Raw genomic sequence first — 11,077 nt, 5'->3', positions numbered from 1 at the left:
CTTCACAGTGGCAGCAAGGTCAAAGTCTTGATCAGCCTAGTTCAGGGCTGAGGGAGGCTACAATTCCTCCCTGATTATATAATAAAAATATTTGAACTGAGGCATAAAATTCATTTATGCTCCATAGTCCTGCCCGGGAATTATGGTGGCTGGCGGCTGTGCCTTCCTTAGGATCTCAGATCTTCTCGAACCATCCAATTCCATCATAGGAGGCTACATACTGCTAGTTTGTGTAATATTTCACACAAACATGGCTCTGTGGTGCATTATTAACAGCCACAGCCTTTTGGCATGTACCCCTCCCTCTCTTAGATTGGTATGATTCTGGATCTGGTTGCCCATCATTAACTAAAAGGCCCTCATAGCACACCTTATTCCCAAATCAGACCAAAGCCACAATATGTACTTTGAATTCTTCTTTATGAAAATTAGTAACTGCCACCTGCCTTGTTGGAGGTGAGGTTTTATATCTGCTGTAGTCAAGCAGAAGGGCATTCCGGCCCGTTGAGAAACAGAGGTGGGACAGTGAAAAGCAACAGTATAAAAGCTTCTTTGTGGAAGCCCAGATACTGTATTCAGTTGCAAATTAGCAACAATCAAGCTCAGGCTCTGGCCTCCAGGTGTGGGGGAGCTGGCTTTTAGAATTAGCAGAAAGGCCAGAGATTCTCTGGATGTGGAGGCTGTTCTCCAAATTAACCTTGCTAGGTATTTAAGATTTTTAGCTATCTTCAATGGGAATCTCTAACATTGGACTTATTACTAGACCAGTCCAAGATTGGGTTAGAATAACTGGTCACATTGAAGGAAAAAGAAGAATCATTATAATTCTTTCTTATGACTAATCTTCCTAAGTCATATTACACAATCTTTGATGTTCTTTTTTACCATAAGGTTAAAAAGCTTGAAGTGAAAGTATAACAACGTAAAAACAGAATTCTAGGCCTTTAGGCCCAGGCTTGGGAATGTGGCCTTTGTAAAGGTATGCTAATCATAAAACACATAGCGACATTCCTCTACCCACCTGCTTCCTGGGTTCAAAGAGTGCTCAAAGAAAGTCACCCAGAACCTGCAATGCAAATGTGCTATTGTTAGGGGCTCTTAGAAGCTGTCTTGAGAGTTAACACTTACCAGGTATTCCTTGTGACTCTTGTAACTTTGCACTTCCTTGTGACTCTTAACTGGTATTTTTGGTATTTTCCAACAACACCCTTCCCACCTCCTTAAGGTGTGGTTTCTTCCTTTAAATACCCCCTAATCCAGCTACTTGGGGCGCCACGGTCCTCTACCCCTGCGTGGAGTATGACCGTGGGCCCGAGAGCGCTCTTAAATAAAAATCCTCTTGCAATTTGCAGCAAGACCGTTTCTTGTGGGTGATTTTGGGGTGTCGCCTCTCCTGAGTCAGAACGTGGGGGAGTCCTCACGTTGTGGGTCTTTCAGAAGCAAGGCAGCTTCACTTGTCCAAACTGGAAAAATGGCAAGCTAGGATGGGTGGAAAACATGTACTTAGTTCAGCTTCCTTGTCACTAAAGTCAGGACACTGAGCGAACTCACCTGTCTTGTCACACGAATTAGCCATCATGCTTCTGCAGCGTTCTGTGGAGAGAATCTATGCTTTTCCCTTTCCTAATAAGGTAGCTGTTCAGGATCAAACCATATGCCAATAAGTAAATCCTTTTAAGATACTATAAAGCATTTATTAATTTCTTTGGCATCTAAATTTCAAAATTCTAAAATACAAGTATGATTTAAATAATGTGCACGGGAATGCATTAAATAATATGCACGGGGATATAATTTCCTCCTTCTTTGTCTTTTAAGAAGTTAGTTTTAAAGTTCCATAATACCTTGTCCTTGATAATTAATAATTTGTTGACAAAACATCTCAAATACTTGACTGTTATAGTCAGGTTTAATATAACATGGGAAGTGACTAATAGCACTTTCAATTGTTTCTCTTGAAGATCTGTTGTAACTAGAAAGCTTGAAAAGTTATTAATAGTCACATGTGCATAATTTATTTATTAATCAGAAATAAGAGCATTCATTTGCAGCAATTAATTAAGTATAAGTCCTCAAGAATTAACACTATTATGTGGAAACAAGTAGAAACTGAGGACACTAATAGCAAAGAATTTTTTATAATTTGATATGCACAATTTCTAAGAATATTAAAATATTATCTTAAACCATAACTGTTTTGAATATATAAAGAACAAGATTATATATCCAATCTATCTTATATGTAGGACCTAATGACTGCCTGAGATATAAATCCAGCATGGCATTGCTTTAAGATGTCTAGGCAAACTAGAAAAATGTATTAAATGTCTAAAAACAGCCTTCTTAAAAGGACAGCATTTTTTTCCTTATGAGTTGTATATGCATAAGCAATTGCAAATTTGAGAATTAATAGCATCCGAGGGACGAACAATCTTAAGCAATTGTGAGCTCTGAGATATAATATTGACTGTTAATATACAAATTAAGGTTTGGTTGTTCAGCATTTTAAAACACCATTCACAGCACACAGCTAAATTATCTGTGCTGAAGCAGGGGGAAGCTCAAAAGAGTAAGTGTGTGATCTAATTCACATCTACTTATTTCTCATAGAGGGGTTGTTTTTAAACATGGGATGCATGCATGCATGAATTTATAGAAGAAACAAAAGCATGCATAAAAACAATTTTTTAAACTTATCTTTGGGATATTGATTGTCAATTTTATATTAAATGATGGTATGCAATAGATCAATTTTTATTATTCTGTAATAACCAATTTGATTGCTGTTTGGAACAAGGAACAGACACTTAGTCAGGTTTTTAAGACACAGTTTTTGTTATAGGTATCCCAAACAATATGAATTTATCTTATAATTCTTTATTAGCACTACAGTGGCTTAATAGGATGCTGAAACTATGCTTTGAAGTGAGTGCCACCTCAGCCTTACCCTTGAGAGGCATTAGCTGCTAAATACTTTTCACTTAGGAAACAATATACACTGAAAGATTCAAATTCTTAGATTCTTGTATAGAAGCAAAAATGACAAAAAATTTTTCTTATATAATGTAAAGCTGTGTTAGCCGAACCTACAGCAATATTTTCCAGTGATTACCAGTTCACTAGAAGCAAAACTCTTTACAATTATCAGAATGTAAAGGAAAAAACAAACTCTTAAATCTATAATAACTTTACATGAAGTAGGCAAGTCAAATTGCAATGTCCTGATAAATTCTACAGCGTGATTGACCCTTTTTATAAACTTAGAATTTAAACTTTATTAGAACAACATCTGGGTAGATTTGCAATAGTGTTCTTTCAGCTAAAAGAAATTTCTCCTGGAGGCAAGTTTCCAGAGCTTCCCTAGGCACCATTTGCAAGACAAAAGAAAGTCACACAAACCTAGCAGAAGCTGCTCTGAGCTTAGTTCCTCTTGCATGAGGACAGATTTTAGAATTACTAAGTTTCTTTTACAATATTAGACTATAACTACATCTTTGGGAAAGCAAAACCCAATTTCAAAACAATTTATCACCTTAGAATCAACATTAGAAGCATTACTATCATGTTACCAAGTTTGGCTGTCAATTTATGCCTATGAATGCATGACAGTACAAGCTTTAATGCTTCATTAAAGAGACATTGCTCTAAATCTTATCTTTAAATTTACTTTCCAGGATAAGAATCACATTAAATATTATCTCAACTAGAAGTATCCTTAGAGGCCTAGTATTTTTGGCCTGCTTTATACCACGTGTTTGAAAGACTCCTGAGCTGCCAATTTAAAACTAACTTTCTAGTAACCAGTATTACACCTTTTTGATCATACAAAATAACTAATACTCTACAATGAAGACACACAGAGTATATTACACCTATAAGAACAGTAAAAAGCTAGATGAAGCGGCTACACTTAGACCAATCAAAGAATTTTAATTTTTCTAGTTATAATTATAAAATAAAAAGCACTTTGTCATTACCTACACACAATAATCACGAATGCAGAGAATTTTCTTAGGAAAAAAACATTTATCAGTTTTTTCGCCCCAATAACCTGAGGCTGCAGAGTCTCTCTCTCTCTCTCTTTTTTTTTTAAACAATTTTTCCAGCAGGGGCCCTCCTGCTATGCCTGATAAAGTGTGTGGCCACTCTCTTGAAAAACCAGCAGATAAAGTTCTAGCCAACTTTATTTTCAAACATGAAACACAGAACATTCAGTCATTCAGACAACAAAACAAAGCACACATGAATTGACATGTAAACGGACAGGTGCACCAGATATTAGACAACACAAAGAGGGCAGAGAACTTCTGCTGTAGAGCCAGAGAGAATAAAGCAGGGTATCCTGAATTCTCTCTGTCTCTGGGAGAGTTTCAAAATCCATTTTCCTCTATATATTTTATTCCATTATTTTAAGCCCTATTCCTCTAGCCTGATACAGTTCTCAACTGCGGACAACCGCCTGTTGCATCATTTTAAACCCTATTCCTCTCGCCTGAAACAGCTTTGAAAAGCTGGGGACAACCACCGGATTCACAGTTTCTAGTCCCACACATATTTCACTGTCAAATTCTAAGTGGAAAAAGCACCGGGTTAGCACTGTTCTAAACTTAGCCCGTATCCTTCTGAACCTCCAGCAACACTTTTTAAAAAAAAATGAAGTTTAAAGCCAGTGCTAGCATAAATACCTGTTGCTCACTGTGCCTAATACGATCTGAATCTTTCCTTCCCTTGGAGCTCCATACAGGACAGCAATTCCCTCAGTGTTTTCCCACCGTTCCTGTGGTCCCTGGTCCGGGCGCCAATCTGATGTATGCTGGCCTGCAGCTTACAAGGACTGGGTACACCAGGGAGGCAGGCTGGGGCTGAAAGAGACTTAGATGGCCAAAGGTTAATGGAGCCAAGACATGATTCTGTTCAAGGCCCTCCATTTATTAAGAGAGTGTGCTTATAAAATGTGGGAAGGCCCATCCCTCACCAGTCCATTCTTGGAGTCTGGAGCCAGCCTGTAGGTGATGTACAGAATAGGATGTTCCTCTGGAATGTATCAGGTGCTTCTGAGCAGGTAGCAGTGTCTTGGAGAGAGCAGTTGTAGGTAGCAGAACAAAAGAGCCATCTAGGTCAGAAGGATCCACCTTAGGTAATTTCCTTCACAGTGGCAGCAAGGCCAAAGTCTGGATCAGCCTACTTCAGGGCTGAGGGAGGCTATAGCATTGGAAATGTAAATGAAGAAAATACCTAATTAAAAAAAAATGAACCCACACACCTATGGACACTTGACAGTTGATTATACAATCAACAAATGAAAGCATCTTAAAGAAATTGTGCTGGTCTAATTGGATAACTGCATGTAGACAAATGTAAACAGACCTATAACAATCACCCTGCACAAAACTTACATTCAAATGAAACAAAAGAAACCACACACACACTAAATTTCATGGAAGAGAAATTGGGGTAAATTACTTGAACTCATTGGTACAGGAGACAAATTCCTGAACAAAACTCCAAGAGCTCAGGCACAAAGATTAATTATTAATAAAAGTGACCTCTTAAAACTGAAATGTCAGGAGCCAACAAATCAAAGCTGAAAAGGAGCAGTATCTTCCTGAGATAAGTTTACCTTAGATTAAAAACTTACAACAGATTTGCCAAGCCTCATGAGGAGACCATTTTAGGAAATATTCCTGCTATTAATATGCTTTTCTGGTATTAATAACTATATATAACAATCACTAGGTATTATCTCATCCTTTTGTTCAGATCTCTGTATATATATATTGAAGATGTATGACTTATAGTGATGCTATATATACAACCAGATAATGATTTTGTAGTATTCCTAATTTAATTCAAACAAGTTTGGGAAGAAAATTTTTAGAGATGGCCTTAGTTGCTAGAAGGATGTAATAAATTTAGAAGCAAGAATAGAATGTGCTTACTCATCAGAATAGTATGTAAAGACTGCATAATAAGAGGTACAATCAGCTTTCATAATCAAACCAAAAATGAGAAAGACTTGGGAGAATTTTGTGTTCATAGAGAAGAATTTAGGTCCAAGGGTAAAGTCACAGATAGGTACTATGATAAGGCAAGGCCCTGCAAAACTTGCTTTCAACTTTTAATGGGTATACTATAACAAAACACTGCTTTAAACTTAATATTAACATCCTTCGGTTACTTCAATTTCATGTAACACTTAAAGTCTGAGGTAATTTTCTAAAGCATTTTCTGTGTAAGATAGTATACAAAAACTAGAAGCAAGAAATAAAGTTTTTACTTGAGTGGTTTAGCATGGGGAGCTTTGCCCCATCCATCCATCCATCCATCCATCCATCCATCCATCCATCCATCCATCCCTCCATCCATCCATCCATCCATCCATCCAAATATGTATGCCTGTTTGTCTATATGTTTGTATGTATGTATATGACTATATGGGTAAACATGCATGAATACTTGGGGAACTGATTGTGACAAATGATCTGGCCTGTCCAGAGTATTGGTATATGAATGTTTAAATGTATATGTGTCTGTGCATATTTACCTGTACAGAACATCTTAATTCTTTTCCTGCCCTTCCTCTCTGTTTCACAAAGAGTTGACCAGCTTAGCCAGAGAGGCTTCTAGGTGACTCACCAAAGAAGGAGTACCAGCAATAAATCCTTTCTCTTATCCCTTGCTGTTTTATGAGGAGGTACTAAACAGTTTTTCCCTTAAGAGGATCTCACAGAAGGCATGTCTGCTACTTAAGCATAGTGACTTAGACATAAGACAGGTAAATGTTTTATTATTATATAGAAATCCTAAATATTGCCTAAGACCAAGTATTACCCCACAACACTCTTTTCACTCCACTGTCTTAGGAATAACACAAGAAAGAAGAAACAATAGGATTGGGACTTAGTACTGAAAAGCTTTTGCAAGGTTAAAGACACCATTAATGGGACAAAAGGACAGCCTACAATTGGAAAAATCTTCACCAAACCTATATCCAACAGACAGCTAATATCCAAAATATATAAAGAACCCAAGAAGTTAAACACCAATAAACTACAGAATCCAATTAAAAATGGAGCACAGAGCTATACAGAAAATTCTCAGCAGAGGAATCTCTAACAAACAAGAAACACTTAAAGAAATGTTCAACTTTCTTAGTCATCAGGGAAATGCAAATAAAAATGACTCTGAGATCCCATCTTACACACATTGCAATAGGTAAGATTAAAAACAAAACAAAACAAACAAAACAAGACAAGACAAGAAAAAACAAAACAGTACAAAAGAAAACCCTAAAGTGACAGCACATGTTGGGGAGATGTGAAAAAGGTGAAGATGCCTCCATTGCTCGTAGAAGTGAAAACTAGTAAAAACCCCTTCAGAAATGAATTTGGCTGTTTCTCAGAAAATTGGGAATAATTCTACCCCACAACCCTGGTAAATAACTCGGGGTAATATACCCAAATGATATCCTACTATAACACAGGGACACTTGCTCAGCTATGCTCATAGTAGCTTTATTTGTTATATCCTGAAACTGGAAACAACCAAGGTGTACCTCAACTGAAGAATGATAAAGAAAATTTGATACATGTTGATAATGGAATACTATTCAGCAATTGAAAACAAGGATATCATGAAATTTTCAAGCAAGTGTATATAGGTAGAAAATATAATCTTGAGTAAGGTAACCTAGACGCAGAAAAAAAACATATTGTATACACTCACCTCTGTTATAGACATTAGTTATAAAGTACAGGATAAATATGCCTCTGCCTCCCAAGTGCTGGGATTAAAGGTGTTTGCTGCCACGCCTGGCTCTACCTTATAATTCTTAATTGGTACCACAGCAGCCTTATAATAGGATGTTAAAACTTTACTTGGACATGAAGAAAAATGATTTTACATTAATGTTTTCTTTGTCAAAGAATTGCTGTGCGCTCATAACAATAATTAGAATAAGCAGCTAATATTTGATTACCATTGTTTATAATTGATAACAATTGATCACAGAAGTTTCCTCTACTTTCTGTAAAGCCTTTATGTTTCTCACCAGTTAATTTGAATCTCACTTGATAGCACCTAACAAAGGTTACGTTCTCCTGTGGTGAGTTTAAGGTGAGATCTTAGCCAATTAACATCTCCTAGAAGATTTCAAAAATAATTTGAAGTAAGCAAGTAATTTCTTTCTTAAATTTTCTGTACCACACTTTTTCTAGGATAACTAAGACCTAATATTAAAACGATATTGCCTCTGAATCTTTTTTATGGAGCAATAGCTACTCCCCAGAATTTTAAAGTTCATTATGTGACAGCAAAGATTTGAAGTAAATGTTCCTTTAGAAGCATTTGCTAATAAATTACTTTTCATTTAAGAAACAATACACTGAAAGTTTCAAGGTCTTAGCTTCTTCTATTGTAGCCGAGACAATAAAAATTTCTTACATAATGTAAGACTATTAGCCATACTGAGGGGCAAAACTTTTTAATGGTCATCAGTTCACTAGTAGCAAAGTCTTTACAATTAACAGGATGCAAAGGAAAAAACAATCTTACAAATGTATAATAATTTTATATGAAGTAGGCAAGCTAGCTTGTAATGCCTTTATAAGTTCTATAGCCTGATTGACCTTTTATAAATCTTAAAATTAAACTTTAAAATTTACTATGAACAATACCTGGGTAGATCCAAAACAAAGTCTTTTAGCTAAAAAGAAATTCCCCTGATGGCAGGGAGAGGCTAGGTTTCAAGAACTTCCTTGGGCACGGTTTGCAAAACAAATGAAAATGCCACACAAGGCTGGCCAAGGCTGCTCTGAGTTTTGCATTAACTCAAATGTATATATTTCTTAATCTGAGCATACAGCCTTCCTGCCGTGAGAACAGATTCCAGGGGAAGAATTCAACTGTCTATCTATGCCTCTCATTTTGGACAGTCTTTCTTAAATTGACTTATACTTAAAACATTTTTTATAACCTTTTATGGTCCTGTAAGGTCACAACCATAACCAAACGGATTGTTTGAGGGTCTAATTTCTGCACAAAGAAGAATATATCTAGATAAGTCTGTCTTTGCTTTGTATGGGCAGATGGCCGCAATGAGCTGCATTAGTGATCTCATAAGATGATTACTCTTGTAATAATCTTAATAATATATGGGTGAGTAAAAAAATCTTAAATTTGTGATCAACCTCCAAACTGCAGTCAATAGAACATTGGCAATTTTAACCATAATTTTTAAGTTTCTTTGAAATATTAGAATATTATCTACAACTTTTGGAAGCAAACCTAATTTTAAACAATTTATTCTCTTTAAAATCAATATTATAAACATCACTATTACATTACGAAGTTTGGCTTTCAATTCATGAGTGCATGACAGTGTAATTTTAAAGTTTTATTAAAGAGACATTGTTTTGAATCTTATCTCTATAAGTCTACTATCTAGGATAAGAATCACATTAAATATTGTCTCAATTAGAAATATTCTTAGAGGCCTAGGTTTTTGGCCTAGTTTATGCCACATGTTGTTTTAAAATGAGTCCAACTCTGAGTTACCAATTTAAAGCTAACTCTCTTGTTACCAATGTTACACCTTTTTAATCATACCCAATAATTTATAAGCCAATATTCTATGACCAAGACACACAGAGCATATTTATACTTTTAAGACTAGTCAAAAGTCAAATGAAGCAGCTACACAAATCTTATAAATTTATACCAATCAAAGAATTTTACTTTTTCTAGCTATAATTATAAGATAAAAAGCACTTTGTCGATGGCTAAACACAATAATCACGATTGTAGAGAATTTTCTAGGAAAAAACAACTATCAGCTTATTTGCCTTAGAACTAAGAGGTTGCAGACTCCTTTTTAAGAACAGTTTTTCAGCAGGAGCTCTCCTGCTGTGCTTGATTCTTGGCTAATGTGCAGGCCACTCTCAGGGTCCACTGTGCAATGTGAGACTGATTCAGCAGATAAAGTTTTAACCATTTTTTTTCTTTCCAACATGAAACATAGAACAGTCAGTCATTCAGAGAACGTAACAAAAACATACATGAATTGACACATAGAAAGATTGGTGCACGAAACATAGACAATACAAAGAGGGTAGAGAACTTCTGCTCTAGGGGCCAGAGAAAATTAACAGGACATCTCCCAATTTCTCTGTCTCTAGGAGAATTCCAAAATCCATTTTCCTCTATCTTTTTACCTTTCCCCTTCCCCTTCCTCTTTCCCTTTCCCTTTCCATTTCCCCTTTCCCCTTCCCCTTCCCCTTTCCCTTTCCCCTTCTCCTTTCCCCTTCCCCTTTCCCCTTCCCCTTTCCCCTTCCCTTTCCCTTCTTTCTTTCCCTTCTTTCCTTTTTCCCTTCTTTCTTCTTTCCTTTCTTCTTTTCCTTCTTTCTTTTTCTTCTTTCTTTTTTTCCTTGTTTCTTCTTTCCCTTCTTTCTTCTTTCCCTTCTTTCCCTTCTTTCCCTTTTCCCTTTCCCCTTTTCTTTTCTTTTCTTTTCTTTTCTTTTCTTTTCTTTTCTTTTCTTTTCGTTTAGTTTCGTTTCATTCCTGCTTATAAGAGGCAGCTTGTCAAACCAGGAATAAAACCTCAAATTCTCTAACAGCTTCTGGCAAGCATCTGAAACTTCCAATTTATTTAATCTGAGGGCAATTCACTGATAAACCACACAATCTCTATACACTAAATGTCTCAAATAGCCTAAAAGTTTACCATGCTGAATCTTTTTTGAAGTGACCACCAACCCATACTTAGTCAAATATTTTACAGCCATCTGCAAAACCTGCTTTGCCCAGTCTCCAGTTTTTGCCACCAACAAAAACACCACCCACAAAATGAATTATATATGTTTGAGAAAATTATTTCCTAACTTCCAATAAAGCCTTATCTACGAATTTTTGGCACAATGTAGGATTGGGAAGCTGTAAATAAGGTAACTGTAAGAATTGAGCTATATTTTGACATTTATGAAGTCTCTTTTTGTACTTTATCCATAACTTTTAATTTTACCAAAGTATCAATATCCACAATTTGAAGTTTTTCTTATACCTGGGGCTGTGTCCTATAACA

Source organism: Mus musculus, chromosome 19 (genome assembly GCF_000001635.26).
Source record: "Mus musculus strain C57BL/6J chromosome 19, GRCm38.p6 C57BL/6J".
In the NCBI taxonomy this organism is placed as follows: Eukaryota; Metazoa; Chordata; class Mammalia; order Rodentia; family Muridae; genus Mus; species Mus musculus.
The sequence above is the reverse complement of the archived record's forward strand: the minus strand, read 5'-3'. Positions refer to the sequence as shown.